Genomic DNA, 21,609 nt, shown 5'->3' on the forward strand with positions numbered 1-21,609 from the left:
TGCAACGACCAACAACCAGACTCGCCAGGAGGTGCAATGACGGGTCCCACAGCGCCGGCAGGACACTGGGTCTCGCGCGATTTCGTGTGCTGGGCCTCTAGTATCTTTATATTATGTTGGCAATAAAGATGATAGTTATCCTCCTTAGTCTAGAATGAAAGTATGATCTTTATTTCAATTCCTACCATAATTGAAGATGAAAACTTATTTTAAAAGAAAATTTTAAAATACTGTAGATATCTACAGTGAAATCATTCACAATTTATTACAGGGAAAAAAAACTAGTGTTCACTATCCAATCTGTAAATTCTTCAGATCCTATGTTGCCTCTCTGTCTTCAAATAGTGATAACCAAGTAGAAAGAGAATAGTTAAACCCACCCATTCTCTTATTTGTAAGCTTGGTCAAAGAATTGGTGATAAAGTTGAGAAGAATTTCTTAAAATGAGGTTTTAGCATTATGAAAAGTTTTAATCATAATGTTAAAAGACTATAGGAGAAAAGCACCCACAAAACTCCCAGATAAACTTTGAATGCATTTTTTAAACAATTTTTATGTACTGTAAAATTTCTTTTGTATGAAATTAGAGTCTATGAATTTTGACAAAATTCACATGTAACCACCACCACAATCAAAATAATAAAAGTTTTTGTGTGAATTTTAGGACAATAACCACAAATAAGAGTTATCTACAGGGCTTACATCAAGCCCTGGCCTGTTTGCTCAGTGGTTAGAATGTTGACCCAAGACAGAAGGGTCTCAGGTTCAAGTCCCAATCAAGGGCACATACCTCGGTTGCAAGTCTGCTCCTGCCCCGGATCAGTGCCAGTGCAGGAGGCAACCAGTCAATGTGTCTCTCTCACATTGATGTTTCTCTCTCTCTCCTCTCCTCCTTCCTTTTCACTCTCTCTAAAAATCAGTGGAAAAAATATCCTCCAGTGAGGATTTAAAATAAATAAATAAATAAATAAATAAATAAATAAATAAATATCTTACATTAAAAAATTTCTACCAAATACAAGCAGATAACACAGGACCTAGAAATTTAAACAAGGATTTACTGAAAATAGAGAAATACTGGACTCTACTTTAACGCCTGCCTTCTAGCCAATCCAAATCACTACAATCACCCCCATTCCTTTAACTCCCATGGCAACAGTTACTATGTACAAGCGTTTCTCTTCTGTACCATAGACTAACTTCCTACTACGAGATATTTCATGGCTATCTCAAAGGCATATCAAACTCATCAAGTCCAAAATGGAAGCCCATCTCTCTCCACCCACAAAACTTGTCTTCCATAAACCTACCGTTCACCCAAGTACTCAAACTAGAAACCTTAGTGTTAGCCTTAACTCCCCACTCTCCCTCACTACCCCACACCTCTACTTCCTACCCCCCAATTTAGTCAATCATGTCTTGTCAATTTTACCTCAGAAATACATCCCAATAAACCATTCCTCTTGATCCCCACAATCAACAATCAACTTAATCAGTTCAGGACATTAGTACACTGCAGTATTACCTTAATTAATGCAAAACTTTCTTGTTTTATTCCTACAGAGTAAGCTGGGTTTTTTTTTCACTGCAGCATCTTTGCATACAGTGTTTCCTCTACCCAGAATGCCTTTTCTTCATCTTTGTAAACATCTACTCTAATCACTCCAAGTAAAATTAAATGCTTCCTCATCGCTCTCAATGTGTAAATCTCTTGCTTTTGTAATTACTGTCTTATTGAGTTTCCTAGGAGGGCCCTTACCTGTGTTATATTCACCTTGTAAGCCTGGTGTCTAGGCAGTGTCCAGCAAGTAGATTACCCGTACTTAATAAATGTGTAAAAAATGAGTAAGTGAATGTATCATGAGCCAGATAAAATGATTTCTCTTTGCTAAGATTCTATGCTTACCAAGTGATCTTTTGCTTAGTCCAACACAGTAGTGTATAATTGCAGGCAAGTTACTAAAAACCTCTCTGTGCCTCAAACTCATTACCTGTAAAATACAGGTAAGAATACCTCCCCCATAAGGTTACTGTGAGGAATAAATGATTTAAATACATGCAAAATGCTTAGAGCAGTAAGTGCTGAGTAAACATTACCTATTGTTATTAGTTTTTTAATAATATCCAGTGCTAGGAGGGAAATGTACTGAGCAGACACATGTTTTCTTGGTATGTTTTCTTGGTCATGGAAAAGACCATCCCTCAACGTATATGAATAAAGTGATATTCTGGTTTATCTGTCAGCCCCTTGCAGTTTGGTTAGCTACCTTTCCACGAGACCAATCAACTCTGGTGATGATGAAGAAATGGAGTGGATCCTGTATCTTGAAGACCACATTCATCAAATTGACAGCATCCTGAGAGGGCTTGTAAGAAGAGCTAGCTGGTCACCTATGACACCTTAGCTAATGTTTTCTCTAAAAGGCAACATTTGGTCAAATATAGTACAGCCCTAACCGGTTTGGCTCAGTGGATAGAGCGTCGGCCTGAGGACTGAAAGGTCCCAGGTTCGATTCCGGTCAAGGGCATGTACCTTGGTTGCGGGCACATCCCCAGTAGGGGGTGTGCAGGAGGCAGCTAGTCAATGTTTCTCTCTCATCGATGTTTCTAGCTCTCTATCCCTCTCCTCCTCTCTGTAAAAAATCAATAAAATATATTTTAAAAAAATATATAGTACAATTTAGTGAAAAGAATGTGATGCTATGAGGGAGATGCTTAAAGTATGCCACTAATTAGCTTTGAATATGATTGTGTGCTTTAAAGAGAAAGTCTCTGAGTTTTAAAAAGTACTAGCCAGCTCTCAATTATCCACACTAAAGGAGGTGAAAAATGGCATAATTCAAATTGTATCTGGGCTGAACTAATAATAAAATGTATTTACATAGCTTGGCCATACATTGAAAACATCATGGGAGTGAATTAAACATAAAAGAAGGAAGCCAGCATGAGATAAATTCCTACAGATAATTTACATGATGATAATTTAAAACTGAGTATTATTATATAATTCCTCTCAACCTCACAGCATCCTCTTGAGGCTCAATCTTAGCTATGAAATTCTTTCAAACGAAAATCTCTAAATGTCACTTTGAAATAAAGGATGAGAAGTGAGTTTTTAAAGGTGAATCAATCTAGACCTCAGAAGCCATGAGAGAATCATCCACTTGAGGACTTTTGCTCCCACGAATGTGGAAATGCATTATTGTGCCTAACGAGCCAGAAGTGAGTATCAGCCTAACTACAGGCCAATTTATTTCATAAAATCAAGGTATTTTTGAAAGGTTATGTAACAATTTCAGTGCCAGAAAGTATTTCGGTGACCACCTTGTCTAAACCCTTTAATTTTATAGAAGAAATTGAGATCCACAAAAGTTGCAACATGTCTGTCAAACTACAAAGTAAAATAAATATTTAAGTATTAGGAAGTTCCTATAATTGACATACAGCACTGTTTTAGTTTTAGGTGTAAAATATATGATTTGATATATGTATATAAATTGCAAAATAATTACCACAATAGGTTCAGTTAACATCCATTACCACACATAGTTATAATTATAAAAAAAACATTTTTTCCTTGTGATAAGAAATTTTAAGGGCTATAGGAAATTCATTATTTAAATAATTCACTTAAATAAACAAGCTATATTTCATGTAAATAGACACTTTAATGTATTCAATTTAATTAAACTGGGCCACATCTATATATCTGCTTTATTTTATAGATCCATACTGTACAACTTCAGATGTCCTAATAATAAAATTGGTTCTCTGGGATATCACTTCAATCCTGTACATTCTCTCCACCACACCATAACAACCATCATCTTTTCCCATTAGTCTACTATTTGTGAGCTCATATGTACAACCATGTGTCTTTTATTTTTTCCATGTGTCTTCCTCAAATTTGTTCATACCATTCCTAAAGCCAGGAATGTTCTCCTACCTCCTATTTGAATATCAAGGTCAAGTTGCACCTTGCCCTTGAAGCTTTTCCTAATCACCCCAGTTCACTCTGAATTCCTATAGTACTTATTGTTACTTTCTTGGCAGTTAGTAAATGTTACTTAGAGTACCTTACCTGATAATTAACATAGGATGCCCAGTGTATATGTCTTTGTCTATCCCCCAAATTGTCTTTTGGTAGGTCTAATGAGACCTAGGAATAGGTACTTAAAAATCAAAACAAAACAGCTGATAGAAGAATAAAATTTCTTTTTCCCTTTATTAAAATATCCTTTAATGCTATTTAAATTGCCTTTTAACTATAAAAATACTTAAAGTTGGGAAAACATAGAACATTGCATACCCTTTAACAAAGAAATTCCTGATCAGTATATAATAACTTATTTATAAGGATGTTCATCATAGCATAATTTATACACAAAACTGGAGAAAAAGGAAGTTCATTAGTAGAGAACTGGCCAAATAAAATATGATGCATCTATACAACAGAATTCCACATAGTTACTTTAAAATATTATTTTTTAGTAACATGAAAGATTTTTATATTTTAACTAGAGGCCCGATGCATGAAATTCGTGCAAGGATAGGGTCCCTAGGCCTGGCCAGTGATCTGGGCTGATCTGTTGGGTCCCTTGGCTGGCCTGGAACCTGAGGCTGAGGGCAGCTCCTGCATTGAGCATCTGCCCCTAGTGGTCAGTGTGTGTCATAGCAACCAGTTGTTCCACTGGTCGTTCCGCCATTCACTCAATTTGCCTATTAGGCTTTTATTATATAGAACTTTTTTCTTTATTTTCTTCTAGTTTTTCATTACAGAATAAAAACAATCTTTTATTCTGAAAAAAAAGTGTAGATTTTGAAATTACACACAACTCTTTTTAAGAATTTGTGTGTAGCCCTGACTGGTTTGGCTCAGTGGATAGAGCATCGGCCTGCAGACTCAAGGGTCCCAGGTTCGATTCCAGTCAAGGGCATGTACCTTGGTTGTGGGCACATACCCAGTGGGGAGTGTGCAGGAGGCAGCTGATAGATGTTTCTCTCTCATCGATGTTTCTAACTCTCTATCTCTATCCCTTCCTCTCTGTGAAAAAGCAATAAAATATATTTTTTAAAAAAGAATTTGTGTGTATTGTGTGCATTACTCACATTTACTATTATCACCACCACTTAAGAAGTGACACACTAGCTCATGAAGAGCAGTAGTCCCTAATGAAGTATCAAAGTATACATGCAATTAACTTCCCTGCTGTTTTCATGCTGTTTCTTCAAGGAAGAAGTTTCTCAAATAACTGACCAATAACTTTCACTGAAGGAAGTTTCTCATCCTATATAATAAAAGGGTAATATGCAAATCGACCAAACAGTGGAACGACCCGTCACCATGATGCGCACTGACCACCAGGGGGCAGACGCTCAATGCAGGAGCTGTCCCCTGGTGGTCAATGCGCTCCCACAGGGGGAGCACCACTCAGCCAGAAGCTGGGCTGATGGCTGGCAAGTGCAGCGGCCCGCCTTCACGGCAGCGCTAAGGATGTCTGACTGACGGCTCCCTTGTAGGGAGCAGGCTTAAGCCATCAGTCAAACATCCCTCAAGGGCTCCAGGACTGCAAAAGGGTGCAAGCCAGGCTGAGGTACCCCTCAACCCCCAAGTGCACGAATGTTGTGCACCGGGTCTCTAGTCTATATAGAATAGGTTTCCATAAGTGGTGACAGGTGGCAGTAAGTCAAATCATCAAGACAAGTTATATTTCAAAGGTCAACCATCACCACTACCACCACATCATCAGGCCACCAAGGTATACAGGACAACCACTGTTTGGTTTAATATCTCTGGTCAACAGATTTGAGTACTGGGGTAAACTAAGTGTCAATACATGCAAAGTCTAACACTAAGGCACTGTGTGTCTTTGTGTTGACAGGATTTCAACTTCAATGCTCCCACAGACATTCCACTTCAATTACTCATCCACACTCATACCTTAGCAAGGATCGCTTGGAATTTACTTTACAGATATCAACTTCTGAATTTTTCCCTCTGAACTCCTATTCCTTCTACCAAAAGGAAGGCAAGAAGGAAAGAGTCAAGATGAAAAAACATCAAGTGCAAAAGCCCAGAAAGAGGACCTAGTTGGGTATATTGGAAGAACAGAGGGAAAGCCAGTGCAGCTTTACATGGTGAACAAAGAAAACACTGTACAAGAACAGGCAAGGATCATATATATTTCAGAGGATCTAAAGGTCATGATAAAGATTTTGGATGTTGTTATTTTCATAAATTTGTCATTCCCATGATTAATAAATTTTATATAAATGAAACCTAAATCTATGTTTCAAACCTCATCTGCTCTTCCAAAACCCAGTGCAATAGATTCAAATTCCTGCCTGCTAGCCAGCCTCTCCTAAGTGTCAATACATGCAAAGTCTAACGTTATCTTTTTTCCAAAACCAGTTCCTCCTGCCTATTTTATATCTGCTAATAGACTGATAATTCGTTCAGACTTGATATCACAAAGCTAACTTTCATTACTTCCTAATGTCCACTGCCACTAGATATGGGCTCCACAGGTCCTCAAATCTCCAACCCACCCTTTTCTATTTTAGTCCCCTTGCCACTATCCTTGTTCACACTATCACCAATTCATGTTTAAATTACTGGAATAGGCTAACCAGTCATTTCCCCATCAAATTTACCCAATATGATGTCATTTAGTTACTTTTAAGACCACCAATAAGCAGGTAACATATAAATTTATTAACTCAAGTTCTGACTTCAAGCTCCACTCATATCATATTTAACATATTTATACTTAGCTTCATTCACATCTGAAATTTAACATGTCTAAAACTGAACTCCTAATTTCCGATCTTCCCTCCAAATCCCACACCTACTCCTCCTATTCCTCTATCCCCACCCCTTAGTAAGTGGCACCTCTACCCATCCAATTGCTTGAGCCAGAAACCTGGGAATCATCCTTGACACCTTCTTCTCTCTCAACTCCCACATTCAATCTATAATTAAATGAATTATTTCTTTAACACACTTCTCAAATCCATCTACTTCTCTCCATCGCCTATGCCACTGAATCCCACCTGCACCGATTCTTTTTTTTTTCTTTTAAATATATCTGTATTGATTTTAGAGAGGAAGGGAGAGGGAGAGAGACATAGAAACCTCAATGATGTGAGAGAATCATTGATTCACTGCCTCCTGCCACTGGGGATTGAGTCTGCAACCCTGGTATGTGCCCCTGACCAGAATCGAACCTGGGACCCTTCAGCAGGCGGACACTCTATCCACTGAGCCAAACCGGCTAGGGCTGCACAGATTCTTATTTAAGAAACAGCAGCCTAGGCATCAAAAATTTTAAAAGCTCCCCAGGTGATTTTAACATGCAGTTAAGGGTGAGAACCACTGCTCTACAGGTTCTGGATTCTCACTAACCTCTCTGACCTAATTTCTACCACTTTCTCCAGCCAACTTGGCCCTCCTCCTGGTCTCTTGAACTTGCAAGACACATACCGACATTCCTCATGGCTTTTGCCCTTGCTATACCCTCTGTATGGAGTTCTAATTCACTCCTTCACCTCCTATAGATATTTACTCAAATATTACAGTGATTTAGTGAGATGGTCCCTGGCCATTGTATCTAAAACTGCAACCCCATCACCACCCCAACATTCCCTATCTCTCTCCAGCTTTATTTTTCTCCTTGGGACTTACCACTTTTTAACGTACCATATATTTTATTTATTTTGTTTATATACTCCATGAGTGCAGGTATTTTTATGTTTTGATCCTTAACTATATCCCTAGCACCCAGAATAGCATCTGACATGAGGTAGATAATTAACATTTAACTCCACAGCAAGGCCTTCTCAGATTCCCCCAACTAAATTTAATTTCCCTATTATTCCCCTAATACTAACTTATTCTTTTCCTTCATAACATTTACAGTAATTTGTAATTATGTTTATTTGTTGAAGCTCCTTTCCTAGCCTGTAAATTCTATGAGAATAAGGATATTTGGTTTGGTTCACCATTATATGTATACACCATTCCTTATGATTACGTGGCACAGAGTAACTATTTTAAAAAGTAATCAATGGCCTAGCTAGTCTGGCTCAGTGGATAGAGCATAGGCCTGAGGACTAAAGGGTCCTGGGTTCGATTCCAATCAAGGGCACATGCCTGGGTTGCGGGCCCAATTCCAGTAGAGGGTGTGCAGGAGGCAGCCGGTCAATGATTCTCTCTTATCATTGATGTTTCTCTCTCTCTTTCCCTCTCCCTTCCCCTCTGAAATCAATAAAAATATATTATTTTAAAAAGTAGTCAATGAATGAATTAATAAATGAATGAGGTCCAACACATTTTCTGAAAGACATCTGATCATGTTATTTTTGTCAACCAAAAACTTTCAAAGTCTCTCCATCACTTACCTTGGTAGAAAACCTTACATGTTCTGGGCCAATTTACTTTCTTGCCTTATTTCCCATTATCCCATATGTCTTTTTGCTTCAGCTATTCTACCCTGTTCATTATTTCTGGTGCACACCCAATACTAACAAACACTGCATTTCCCCACCTCCACATTTTTGTTCAGGACATTCCTTCTGCCTGAATTCCCTTCCCATCTCTGCCAATTAAAATTTCAGCTTTCAAAATACCTATCCTTCAAAACCCAGCTCAAATGCAACCTTCACAAAGACAGCCCTGACTCCCACCCCAACTCTCCCAACTGAATTATCTCTTCCTCTTCTAAATACCAAAATATAATACTGGTTTAAACCCCCTACTCTTTTCAGAACATATCCCTCCCCACCTTTCACAGAATCTTTTCTTTATAGTCACTTAAGAGATTTTTCTTGAAATGAAGTCAGATAACGTCATTACTCCCATCTCTGTCATAAACATATTTAAATTAGGAAGGAGGGTTCTCTATAACGACTAAAAGATACAAAGCTGGAATGGTCTGCCCTCCAATGCCTTTTCTGAAAAGGCAATATCTTTCCAAATGCAATTTTTGGAGCTCAGATTTCAACTGCTTACAAAAAATGTTATGCTGCCATGTGCTACTATGATGACATAAATTTCATAAGCTATATTAAAATGGTTACCCTCAGATTATCACATACTTGAAAGAATAGCTGGCTGAAAACCTGAATACCTTAAACTCTGCTGTCTGAAAACAATAATTACTAGAAGAACATATCTGTTCAATAAGAAATCTGCAACATTTTATGGTATTTTTAAAAATCCCATTCATTTATACATCATGTTAAGTGACGTTTAGTAACATCCTATTAACCCAGTAGAATTCTACCATGAAACACTTGTTATACCTCAAGTAACATATCTTTGTTTCTCTACCCACACCCCACCATAAGGTTGTAGTCCCTAAAGTGCAGTCTGCATATCCCTGGTTGGAGGTCCCTTTCAAGAAGTTGGTGAAGTCAAAACTATTTTCATAATACTAAGACATTGCTTGCCTTTTCATTATATTGACATTTCCACTGGTGGTATAAAATCAATAATGGGTAAAATTGCTGATGCCTTAGCATAAATCAAGGTAATGGCATCAAACTGTACTAAAGTCATGTGTCTTTTACCACTACTTACCGATGATTTTAACAAGTCAATTTCAGCCCTAGCTGGTTTGGCTCAGTGGATAGAGCGTTGCCTGTGCACTGAAGGGTCCTGGGTTTGATTCCAGTTCGGGACGCATGCCCAGGTTGCAGGCTCAATCCCCAGTAGGGGGCGTGCAAGAAGCAGCCGATCAATGATTCTCTCTGATCATTGATGTTTCTATCTCTCTCTCTCTCCCTCTCCCTTCCTCTCTGAAATCAATAAAAATGTATTTAACAAAAAAAATAAGTAAAAAGTCTATTTCACTTAAGAATGCTCCTGATGAAGCAATAAAAATTATTAATTTAATAATTCTAAAACCTTGAGTATGGGTCTTTATGGGGAGCCACTATAGGGTTAAGCCTCGGACTGACCTGTTGGCAAAGTCACAAACAAGTCTTCTTCCGAGTCTTAAACAACCCAATCCGAGAGGTGGCCATGCGCTGTCATTTAAAAAATAAAAATGGGGGAATTTGCCGGAAGCCAGTCCACCCTTGCAGCTTGACACAGTCGCTGCAGGGAAGAAACACCTGCACAGCTTACGTTTCAAAGGACCTGGCGTATATGGCATATGTTTGCTCCCCCTCTTAGTGCTATGTGTTTTAAACAGGACTACCTCCCCGAGAAAGGTTGTTTCCCCAGGTTAGGGATTAACAGGACTAAGGAAGAGAATAAATCAGTAAATCCCCCTAGTGTTGCAGAAATACCATGTACTACTTATGAAGAACTTGGACTTAGACTGTTGGCAATAAATTTGGGACTTGTTGGGCCCACATCCCCAGGGGTCTGCCCACCAGGGAAAGCACCAAAGCCTATACCTCTGGAGATCCACCGACACAGGGCAGTCCCAGGGAAGGCAAGCAGCGAGGCTGGGAGGACATAACCTTTACTGGGTAGGATAATCTCCTTCAGTCATTTCCTTGTAGCCTATCAGTAGAGCAGTGACCTTGGAATAGCCCTTGTAATGGAACACAGAGATTAACCTAGACAAGATTAAAATCAGCCAAAACCGGTTTGGCTCAGTGGATAGAGCGTCGGCCTGCGGACTGAAAGGTCCCAGGTTCGATTCCGGTCAAGGGCATGTACCTTGGTTGTGGGCACATCCTCAATAGGAGGTGTGCAGGAGGCAGTTGATCGATGTTTCTCTCTCATCAATGTTTCTAACTCTCTATTCCTCTCCCTTCCTCTCTGTAAAAAATTCAATAAAATATATATATATATTTAAATCAACAGAACTAGATAAAGGATTTTTGGCAAAGGTCAGATAAGAAACAAGGAACTGTAGAACGTTACCCAAAACATACCATGATGTGATTATAGAGGCATGCTTATAGGATCAAATAGTATAAATAGATGTAATAGGAGAATAAAAAAAGAACCTCGCTATGCTGATCAACTGAATGCTGTCTCCATGTCATTCCTTCTTCGCCAACTCCGTCCACACCTTTGGGAACCCCTGGACCTGCTGGGGCTGGACCCCAACAGGTCTTTTAAAAATTGTGTGATGAAATGAGTATGCAGAAAGCACTTCTACAGGATACTCAAGTATAATGGTTGTCTCAAGGAAAAGCACTTGTGACTCTGAGTTTTAAGTTGAACTAACTGCTTTTTTCACAGAGCACTACTTTTACTTGGAACAAAGCACAAACTGTGGTTATTCAGACATGACTATGTAGCAGACATTTTCTTGAAAATGAAGCGAGTCTGTCACTTCAAGAAAAACTGACAGTACTTGTTGCCAATGATAAAATCAGAACTTTTAATCAAGAATTAGAATTTTGGAAATCGTGTAGCTGCTTGACAGATTCCAGTAACTTTCCTGATGAGAAGGATGATGATATTAACTAATGTGGTTTTTAAATATGGCACTATAAAATGTGTCATTTGAAAGATCTGCTTAACTCAATGAACCAGTATTTCCCAAACAACCAATGCATGATAATATAAAATCATGTATAGGTAAAAGAGCCATTCAAAGTGCAAGACAGACCAATGGATTTTAATGTAACAGTAACATCAGTATTAGTTCAGACTCCACACTACAACGTTTAAGAAACTACCAACTGTAAAATTTGGTGTAGTACATAGAAGAACATGCACAATTGTCTAAAAATACTCCTTTTTCCAACTACCTCTTTCATTCTTTTTTTTTTTAACTCTCACCTGAGGATATTTTTCCCATTGATTTTTAGACAGAGTAGAGCAGGAGGGAGGAGGGGAAGAGAGAGAGAAAGAGTCATTGATTGTTTGCCTCCCACATGCACACCGGGGGCCAGGGAAGGCCAGGGCTGGGGATCCAACCTGAAACTGAGGTACTGTCCTTGACTGGGAATCAAACCCACTACCCTTCCATCCACAGGCTGACACTCTAATCATTGAGCAAAACTGGCCAACGCTTTTTTTTTTTAATCCTCACCCAAAGATATATTTTTATTAAAAGAGAGAAAGGATGGGAGAGCAGGGGAGGGCAGGGAGGGAGGACAAGGGGAAGAAAGAGAGAGAAAACATGGATGTGAGAAACATGGATGCATCACCTCCCATATGCTACCTGACTGGGGATCAAACGCGCAATGTAGGTATGCACCCTGACCAGGAATCCAACCCACAACCCTTTGATGTATGGAATGACGCTCCAACCAACAAAGCCACCCAGCCAGGGTCCAACTACATCTTTTGAGGCCATATTTTCTTCATATACTTAAACCAAAACAATCTATTATATCAGATTGAATATAGAAGTAGATATGAGAATTTAGTTGTCTTCTATTAAGTGGATATTTAGATTTGTAAAAATGCCACTCTTCTCACTAATTTTTAAAAATATATATTTTATTGATTTTTTACAGAGAGGAAGGGAGAGGGAAATCGAACCTGGGACCCTTCAGTCCGCAGACCGACGCTCTATCCACTGAGCCAAACCAGTTAGGGCCTCACTAATTTTTTTAAAGTTACTTTATAAAAATAGATTATTTATGTTAACATGATATAGGTGTGTTTTTTAAAGCAATCATATTTCTAAAAATGTTTTCCCATTTTGTTTTCTAATTTGGTCAATATCAACAGATATACACTATACAAACAAAAGTTCTTTGGGGTCCTCAGTAATTTTCAGAGTATACCTGGTAAAGAGTCCTGCGATCAAAAAGTTTGAGAACCACTGCTTTAAAATAATTTTCCTTTTATTCAAGCCACTTCCAACATTGCTGTTTATACCAAATCTCCCTTCCCCCGTCCTCAACCACAGTTGAACCTGGGAAAGATATCTGGCCCAAGGGAAATCAAGCCTTAGACTGACCAAATCAGATATCACTCAGGAATCTGAATTAAGCCTCATGGATACTGAGATCTATTTATGGTGGAACACTAGACTGCTAAAGTCCATGGAATTGTTTTTGTTCCAGCCCTTGCTGAAGTCTGGTTGTTCAGCTTTTCCTTAAGTTTTATGACAGCTACTTCCTTTTGATACATCTTTTATATGAGCTATTTTAAATAAGTTTCTTTTCCTCCATTTGAAAGATCAGATCCCCTCAAATGAAAATCATTCCCCCAAAAAACCTAAAAATTAAATGGAAATTATAGGCTCATTCACAAGAGACAAACTTAATGATCAGCTGCTAGATATGGGAGGTTTGATTTCTTTTCTTTATTGAAGAAAGCCATTCTATATATCACGATACCTTAGACAGCATATGGCTTCATTAAAATATACCAATCCGACAGGGTTTTTCAGGGAGGTTGATAAACAGAAAAAGAAAAAGGTTAGTGAGACTTGTCCTACCCAATATGAACAATTATTACAAAGCTATGATAATTAAGACATGCAAACAGACTCATGGTACAGGGTAGAGAATTCAGGTACAAACACTCATGTTTTGTGGAAACATAAAATGGTAAGGGACAGACATGAATATTTAATAAATGATGCTGGGGCAGCGGGTTATCCTTATGGAAAGAAAACTAAATTCCGACTTCAGGCTTATTCTTATGGGGGAAAAATTAGATCCCTATTTGACACCAAATATCAAAATAAATTCTAGGTAGAATAGAGACCTAAATGTGAAAAGCAAAACTTTAAAGCTTTTAGAAGAAAATATGGTATGTAACTATTACCTCAGTATAGAGGAGGAGTCCTTCATTCAGATAAAAAAAACACCACACTACAAAAGAGGAACATAATAAATCTAACTCTGTTAAAGATTAAAGTTTAGTTTCATTAAAAGAATGAAGTTAAAAAAAAAATTAAAACACACCCATTAGGATGACCACTATTAAAAAACAACAACACAGAAAATAACATGTTGGGGAGGATGTAGAGAAATTGGAATCCTTGTGTATTATTGGTAGGAATGTGAAATAGAGCAGCCACTACATTAAACAGCATGGCAGTTCCTCAAAAAAATTTAAAAAGAGAATTACCATATGATTCAGCACTTCCACTTCTGAGTATACTAGTATATCCAATAGAACTGAGAGCAGGGTCTCAAAGAGATATGTTTACACCTTTATTATTCACAACAGCCAAAAGGTGGAAGCCATCCAAGTGTCCATTGACATATAAATAAACAAAATGTGGTATACACATACAATGAAATATTATTCAGCTTTAAAGAGGAAGGAAATTCTAACACATGCTACAACATGGATATTATGCTAAGTGAAAGAAGTCATATACAATCGGGCAAATACTGCATGATTCCACTCATATATGACATAACTAAAGTAGTCAAAATCACAGAAACAGTAAGTAGCACCTGTTTCTAAACACCAATTAAGAATTACATAAATCTCAAATTAAGGAGATGAATGATTAGATATACATTTTTTCTTACAAACAAATAAATAAGACAGACAGATGGAAGGAATCAGAGGCTTTCAGAAAAGTACTGCAAGTCCTTCTTTGATATAGCTGGTGCCACAGCAAGAAGATTTATGACAACAGCTTCTTAGAAAGAAACAGACAAGAAAAAAGGTCCTCATGTTAAATAAGGGCTAATGACTGAATGTTTAATCCCCCCTCTGAGGTCTGCATCTAGCTCTCTCAAAGTGGCATGACCAGCTTTGCCACACAGAGGAGGTAGGCAACCCCTGCTCTATTAAAACATGGCCATACCTGTAGGAATGAAGGCCTAAGCAATTCCTAAAGAGGCTATACTCTAGAATATTTTTACCTATAATGTGAGCTTATCGAAAACAAAAGTAAAAGAAACCAGTGGATCTTAGCAAATGTGTCAGTATAGCCTTTCAGAGTGATTCACCATGCCTGAAAACAAACACAAGAAACAGGTGTGCTTCCCTGAATACACGGCCAGAATTTAATATGGGGCCAGTATTGTTTTATAAAACCAGGTTGAGACTAACCTTATAAAATCTGAAAGTAAATATGACAAGATGGTGAAAAGAAAAATGGACTTCAGATAAATATCAGAATGCTGTTACTGTCATTTGAGTAATTTGAAATCAGTTTACTCAAATAAGATTACTCAAAATACCACTACATCATAAGAGTCCAATAAAACATTTTCTGCTAAGGCAGGAATTAGTCCAGCCCTTAAAACCAGCTTTAGAATGCAGTTCCACTGTGTCTTTCATTTGTATTAACCTTCATTAGTGTGATGGAGTTCCAGAAAACACTGAATGCACCAACATTTCTCCTGAGTCTACGGTACACAACAGAAATCCATAGGATTCAGCACTGTTCCAGAGCCTGAGTTAAGACAGCTAGATATATAGTTCATGGCCTATCTGAAAATTTACCCTAATTAAGAACAATTTGTCTCACTCCTTTTTTATTATGAAAATCTAGTAATAATGAAAAAAATATGCTACTACAGCATAATCTTACATAACACTCCAACTGTGTGGAGAAATGCACGTAAACAAAGAAAAAAGAGGAAAGACAAATATATACTTGTGCACACACACACAAAGATGTTTTTATATAACAATCAAATATCCACATCTCTCGGAAAGCTTATAAACACAATTTCAGTCTCTAAATTTCATTTTGTGTACCTTTCATCTCAGAAAAAACGAAAGGCTTCTCATGAGAGAAGAAATTCCCCAGTCTCTTCTACAGCTAGCCTTATATTAAGGGCGGGCGTGGGGGGTGGGGGAGGTATGGGGAGTGGGGGAGTGTAAGGAAGCAATACTCTATTCTGCTGGAGATACTACCTGTCTTTCACAGAGTATTCAAGACAAGGAATCTGTGAGGTCTAAGATCCAGAATCCAGCAATGCCAGTGGCACTGAAATGAGTCAAACACTAGGTGCATTGTATTAAAATAAAGACATTTCTATTTTTTAGAATTTGGTTCCAGAAGCTCCATAGGGAGATGAACAATGTAATTTATTAAAAGGAAAGAAAATGTGAAACATACACACATATGCACACACACATACACACACACAGGCAAAGGTTCCACATCTGGGACAGGAAAATACAGAGTGAGCCAGGAACTTCTTGTACTAGAAGGCAAGGAAGTGCTCATAAACCAAGCTTAAAGGGCTCCCACTGGCCAAATATGGGACATCTTGAACATCCAAGAAAAGTGATTTTTGGTAAAACATAGAGTAAATTAAAATTCATAAGTTTACAGTAATACTAAAACAAAAAGCAAGAAAAAGAAATAATTCGCCACCATTAGCGGTGGTTATTATATCGTCTCCTTACTCAAAAAAATTGTTAAAGGGAAAATTAAGAATTCACCTGAACTTTTAGGTAGAAATTATAATCTATTCCTGATGAGGGAAAGTTACAAAATATTGGAGGAATGAGAATTAGAAAATTACCATTTTGCAACAAACCAATAACTGGCAAGGATCATCATTAGATGAAAGGATGCTGGAGAAATATAATATGGTGCCAAAGTGTCACCACTCTACAGATTACTTGCTAATTACAAAGAAAAAAAAGTCTTTACAATGGAAACACAAGGTATTTATCATCTTTAAAAATGATCAAACTCAGCATCATTACTCCAGTGCAGTGATGGCGAACCTTTTGAGCTCGGCGTGTCAGTATTTTGAAAAACCCTAACTTAACTCTGGTGCCGTGTCACATATAGAAATTTTTTGATATTTGCAACCATAGTAAAACAAAGATATTTTTGATATTTATTTTATATATTTAAATGCCATTTAACAAAGAAAAATCAACCAAAAAAACGAGTTCGCGTGTCACCTCTGACATGCGTGTCATAGGTTCGCCATCACTGCAGTGGGACATTACAACATTACGTTTCTCTTATTGTGATGCAAAATGAAGTACAGAGCAACACCTATGCAGTAATTCTTCTCATGTGGCTTCTATAGGATGTCCCCAAAAAATGTATAAACACTGAATAATTATAAAGGCAGTCTTTATTAAAATACATTTCATTTTCAAAACTGAACTAACAGTTGTTAAAGTGTGTATACATTTTGGGGGGATACCCTGTATATAAACTGTTCTAGATTTTAAAAGAGATAAAAGACATGTTTGCAGGAAAAATAATACAAATAACTAAAAGGTTCATCTTCAAGATAACTAGGAAAATCTGAATATGAACTGAATATTAGATGGTATTAGGAAATTACCATTAATTGCCTAAACTGTGGCAATTGGCAATGTATTGTAAGAACAATTAAGTAAAACAATGTATTTTAAGAAGCATCTCACATATTTAAAGTATTAAGGTGTTAAGTCTGCAATATAACAATGTGTATATATATAAACATACATACACATATATAAAGCAAATACAGCAAAATGTGAACAACTGTGGAATCTAGGAGATAACTGTACTAGTCTTTCAATTTTTCTGTATGTTTAAATTTTTCACTTAAACAGCTGTAAAAAGGCAGGGGGTAGGGACTCAAAATGCACTTCTTCCAGGAAGGCACCGCAAATAAACTCTTCGTAAACCCTTAATCCCTTATTTACAAAGTCCTCTCAGCATAAAACGCAATATATTAATGTTCCCTTATTATTTCATATGTTCAGTAGATTTAATTTTCCAACAAGACTGTAAGCTCCTTCAGGAACAGATCTTTTCATTCTTTTCTATTTCCTCACAGCTCATAGTCAAGTATTCTGCAATCAACAGGCTTTTAAAAAGTGCTAGTGCCAATATTCTGCATAGGTGCTCAGTAAAGCACCTAAAGTGAGTTAGCATTTCAATTCCTCAACAGAATGGCAATTCACTTGTATAAACCGTTTTTGAATCACAGCTATCAAAAGATTTTAAAACCTCACTTATGGGCTTATAGAACTTCACCTAGGAAAACTGGCATCTAAAAGTTAAAGAAACTAGAATACAGGTTTTACATGTCTTTCTAACACTGTCATGGGTTTGCTGTGTTATCCAGGCATATGACTTTATTCCCATGACATTATTCTTCAGTTGAACAATATTTCTACCACCACCCCCATCTGCAAAGCAGAGACAGTATTTATCCACAACTCCTGGATGTAATGAAGCTTAACAAGCTACATAATTAACTTTAAAATCGTAAATAAAAGACTGCACATAGATTTTTACAAATAATTTTAAATCCTCACCTGAGCACATGCTTATTGATTTGAGAGAGAGAGAAAGAGAGAAAGAGAGAAAGAGAGAGAGGAGAGAGAAACATCAAAAGGCTGCCTTCCTGCAGGCACCCCAACCAGGGCTGGACCCACAACCTAGGTATGTGACAGGGAATCAAACCCACAACCCACAACCTTTCCAAGTACAGGATGACACTCCAACCAACTGAGCCACATGCCAGGGCTAGATAAAAATTCTGACAATACAGTGTTGATGAGGAAAGAGGCAGACTCATACTCTGCTAGCAGGAATATAAATCCATACAACCTTTATGGAAAGCACTTCCACTATGAATTTACCCAAGACACCCATGTACATAAAATCTACATGTAAGAAATTAATTGAAGCTCTGGAAATAACCTAAGTATCCAATAAAAACAGCTGAATGAATTATGGTACATCTATACAATGGAATACCTACCAGCTTTCAAAAAGAGGTACTCTATGTACTGTATTAACTGATGGCCAAGATATATTAAATGAAAACGCAAATTACAGAATAATGGGTATAGTTTCTTACCCTGTGCATAAAACAACAATTAACAAAAGCACCAAAAAATATGTAGTTGTACACGCTTGTAAAAGCACTGATTATCTCTGAAAGGGTAAATAAGATACAGGTTACAACAATTTCCTTTGGGGAGGGTAACTAGATGGATGAAAGGAGGATAGTACAAAAGAGATTTTTCACTCTCTCTGTGTACTTTTTAAATTTTGTTTTATAAGTATGTACATGTTACCCGTTTTAAAGAGTTATTTTTTTAAACATGGCTCTGCACCATTAAGAATTATCTAATGATACTCATCTTAATCCTAAAAGCATATCATGCCTTAGTATCATAACAATTTTAAATGAGGCTTCAAATTGAACCAGGTGAAATGTTTCCACATAAAAACAAAGCATTCTAAAAGACAGAGGCCTGCAGAGAAAAGAAATGGACAGTGACTACCTCAATAGTTTCACTTCAAGGTTTTAGCCCAGAACCTGATCAAAGTCTGGACAGAGATAGCATTAATCATCTTCAAGTACCAAACTAACCACTATGAAGAGCTCTAAAAGGAGAAGTCACTAAGTACCAAGTGGACACCAACCACCCCCACCCCAGGCGGGGGTTGTCACAATAATTTAGCACTCCTCATATTCACATAAGGGGGAAAAAAGATGAGTTTCCACCTCTTTCCCAGGGCAAGGATAACATATGCCCCCAAATTCCTATGCTTCTTGGCTCCACTGCAACCACATGGCAACAGAAAACAGCACAAAAGACAGCTTAACCATGCAAAGGCCAGAGTTAAATGAGGAAGTGAAAAAAGAATGTATACTTTAAAGCCCAAGAACATAAGGTCCTACATTTAAAAATGGCAGCCGAAGAAGCCTTGAGCAAAGAATACCAAAGAAAGAACACAAAGGGAAAAGAACAGAAAAGAAGGCTTACTAATATATCCCATTCCCAATTATTCACACAGGTGACATGGTTGGCAAAGATAACTGAAAAACACAAAAAATACGCGCCCACCCACCCCCCCCCTCAAGCCCCGTGCCCAACAATTTAGTTATTCATTTCAGTGCTTTTCAGCACACCTTCAATTTGTAAGAGTTTATCATTCCCTCACCCTGTTCCGATGGCAGAGGTAAAAAACAGCAAAGTATGCAAAAGAGTGGCAACACGGGAAGAAATTCCAGGACCATGGATAATCGGCCAACTGAAAACCCAGGGCCTAGATCACTGAAATATTCCTGTACTTTGAAGTTCCTAGTTTTAAATTGCTGTTTGTTACGTGCACTCTCGTTACTTAGAGTTAAAACCTGCCCTGGGTAAGATACCATCCACCAGTGGTTTCAGATTGCTTTTGTTTTCATGTGACCTTCGCAGAGCATCAATAATGTACAGCTAAAACGAAAGTGCTAAGGAAGATCTTCTTTTACAAAGAAAGAGGTAAATAGGTCACACAAATAAGAAGGCTGGAGAGGAGAGAACCTTGATATCATGATTTACAACTACTCCTCTAAGCCTTACATTGTGTGTTCTTTATCTACACCTTAACCTTCTGTGAAGATAACTAGGAATTTTGCTAAAAGGAAACCCCCTCTTGCTTTCTTTTTTATGACCCTTAGTCCTCCTCTGAAAGCCTTCCAAAATCCCCTGCCATAATAATTGAGTGGGTTTGGGCACCTACTTATTCCAAAATTCAGGGGATGTTTGCGTTAAAGGTACAGCAAGGGAGTAAAGTATGGGAGTAAAGAAAGCAATGCTAGAACCAGAAGTTGTAGTCACAGTTTCAAAAGAAGGGTCAGCGCGGGGCACGTTGGCTCTGGGAAGCGTTTGTAGCCTGTGAGTCACTTAGGCAACCCCGGATGCAAACAGTGCTTTGTCAATAAGCCCCTCGGAACACGGAAATTCTCCCTCTGGGACAAGAGCAACAGGCTGGTTATCTGGCAGTAAGTCTCGCCCGCAGCCTGGGAAGAAGGCGGGCGCGTGGTCAAGGGGCTCTTTTATCCCGCAGGTCCCTGCAACACAGTGGTGCGCATGCGCCCGGAGGGCAGCGAACAAGCACCCCGAGCTCCTTCGCGCTCGCGCATGCGCAGTCACCCATCTCGCCGCAGGCGACAGCTCTCTATTTGGCAAGGGGGATGGGACTGGGAAAATTATGTGGGGGGGCTGAAGGCAGGGGGCGCGTTTGTGTCTCCTGAATGCTTCGAATTGGGAGAAGGAACGGTTGATGAGGCTCTGGCATTTACAAGCCACGTAACCCGGGATGTGGGATATGGGGCAGAGAAGAGTATATGTGTGGAGGGAGGAGGGGGGGGCGGGGGGAGTAGGGGTCAGTCACCTCTTAAGGGAGGCGCCCCCCACTCCGACAGGACAACCCTCTCCCTCGACTCTCCTCCCCCCCACTCACCTCAGAGCGGCGGCGACAGCTGCTGGTCCCCGTCCCCCTGCGCTCGCCTCATACTGTCCGCAACATCCGGGACCTGCGGGACCGCCGATACACAAATACACACACACTCGGAACGCGCACACTCACACACTCACACACACACACACACCCGGACACACACCGGCCGGGGCGTCGTGGCGTCAGCACGTCAACGCAGCGAGCGCGCACCCGCCGAGCCCCACCCCGCGCGGCCTCTCCACGCTACTCCCCTCCCTGGGTTCTCCGGTCCCGCCTCCCTCTCCCTCAAGGCTCCGCCTACTTGCCCCTGCGCGCATGCGTCCCGGGGGTCTCCGGCCGGGGATCCGAAGAGAAGTAGGGGCCTCAGAAGAAAGAGGCGGGAACTGAAGGGGGTCGCGTGCAGGGCCCCCGCGGGCTACGCCGAGGTGCGAGGACCAACTGGAGGCGCACCGAGGGGAGGGCGGGGTGGGCCGCGTAACAATAACGGCATTTCACAGCAGCATCTTATATTTGCGAGTCATTTATGAATTACCAATGGCTTTTACTTGCATTGCCTGTT

The 21,609-nt window shown here is 39.0% G+C and overlaps 1 protein-coding gene across 5 annotated transcripts in view; it reads right to left on the reverse strand.

Annotated features, from left to right (window-relative positions):
- LOC118671310 (speckle type BTB/POZ protein) overlaps positions 1-21,244 on the reverse strand; it is a 76,405-nt gene extending 55,161 nt beyond the window's left edge. For 4 of the 5 annotated variants that reach the window (XR_004972737.1, XM_036339353.1, XM_036339352.1 and 1 more), the window contains exon 1: positions 21,054-21,244. The gene's annotated coding sequence lies outside the window, so the exon portion shown is untranslated. The remainder of the gene's footprint in view (positions 1-21,053) is intronic. The other variant, XM_036339354.1, reaches the window with a different exon arrangement.
- Between the last annotated feature and the right edge of the window lie 365 nt (positions 21,245-21,609).

The sequence above is a fragment of the Myotis myotis genome, unplaced genomic scaffold (assembly GCF_014108235.1).
Source record: "Myotis myotis isolate mMyoMyo1 unplaced genomic scaffold, mMyoMyo1.p scaffold_m19_p_17, whole genome shotgun sequence".
Taxonomy (NCBI): Eukaryota; Metazoa; Chordata; class Mammalia; order Chiroptera; family Vespertilionidae; genus Myotis; species Myotis myotis.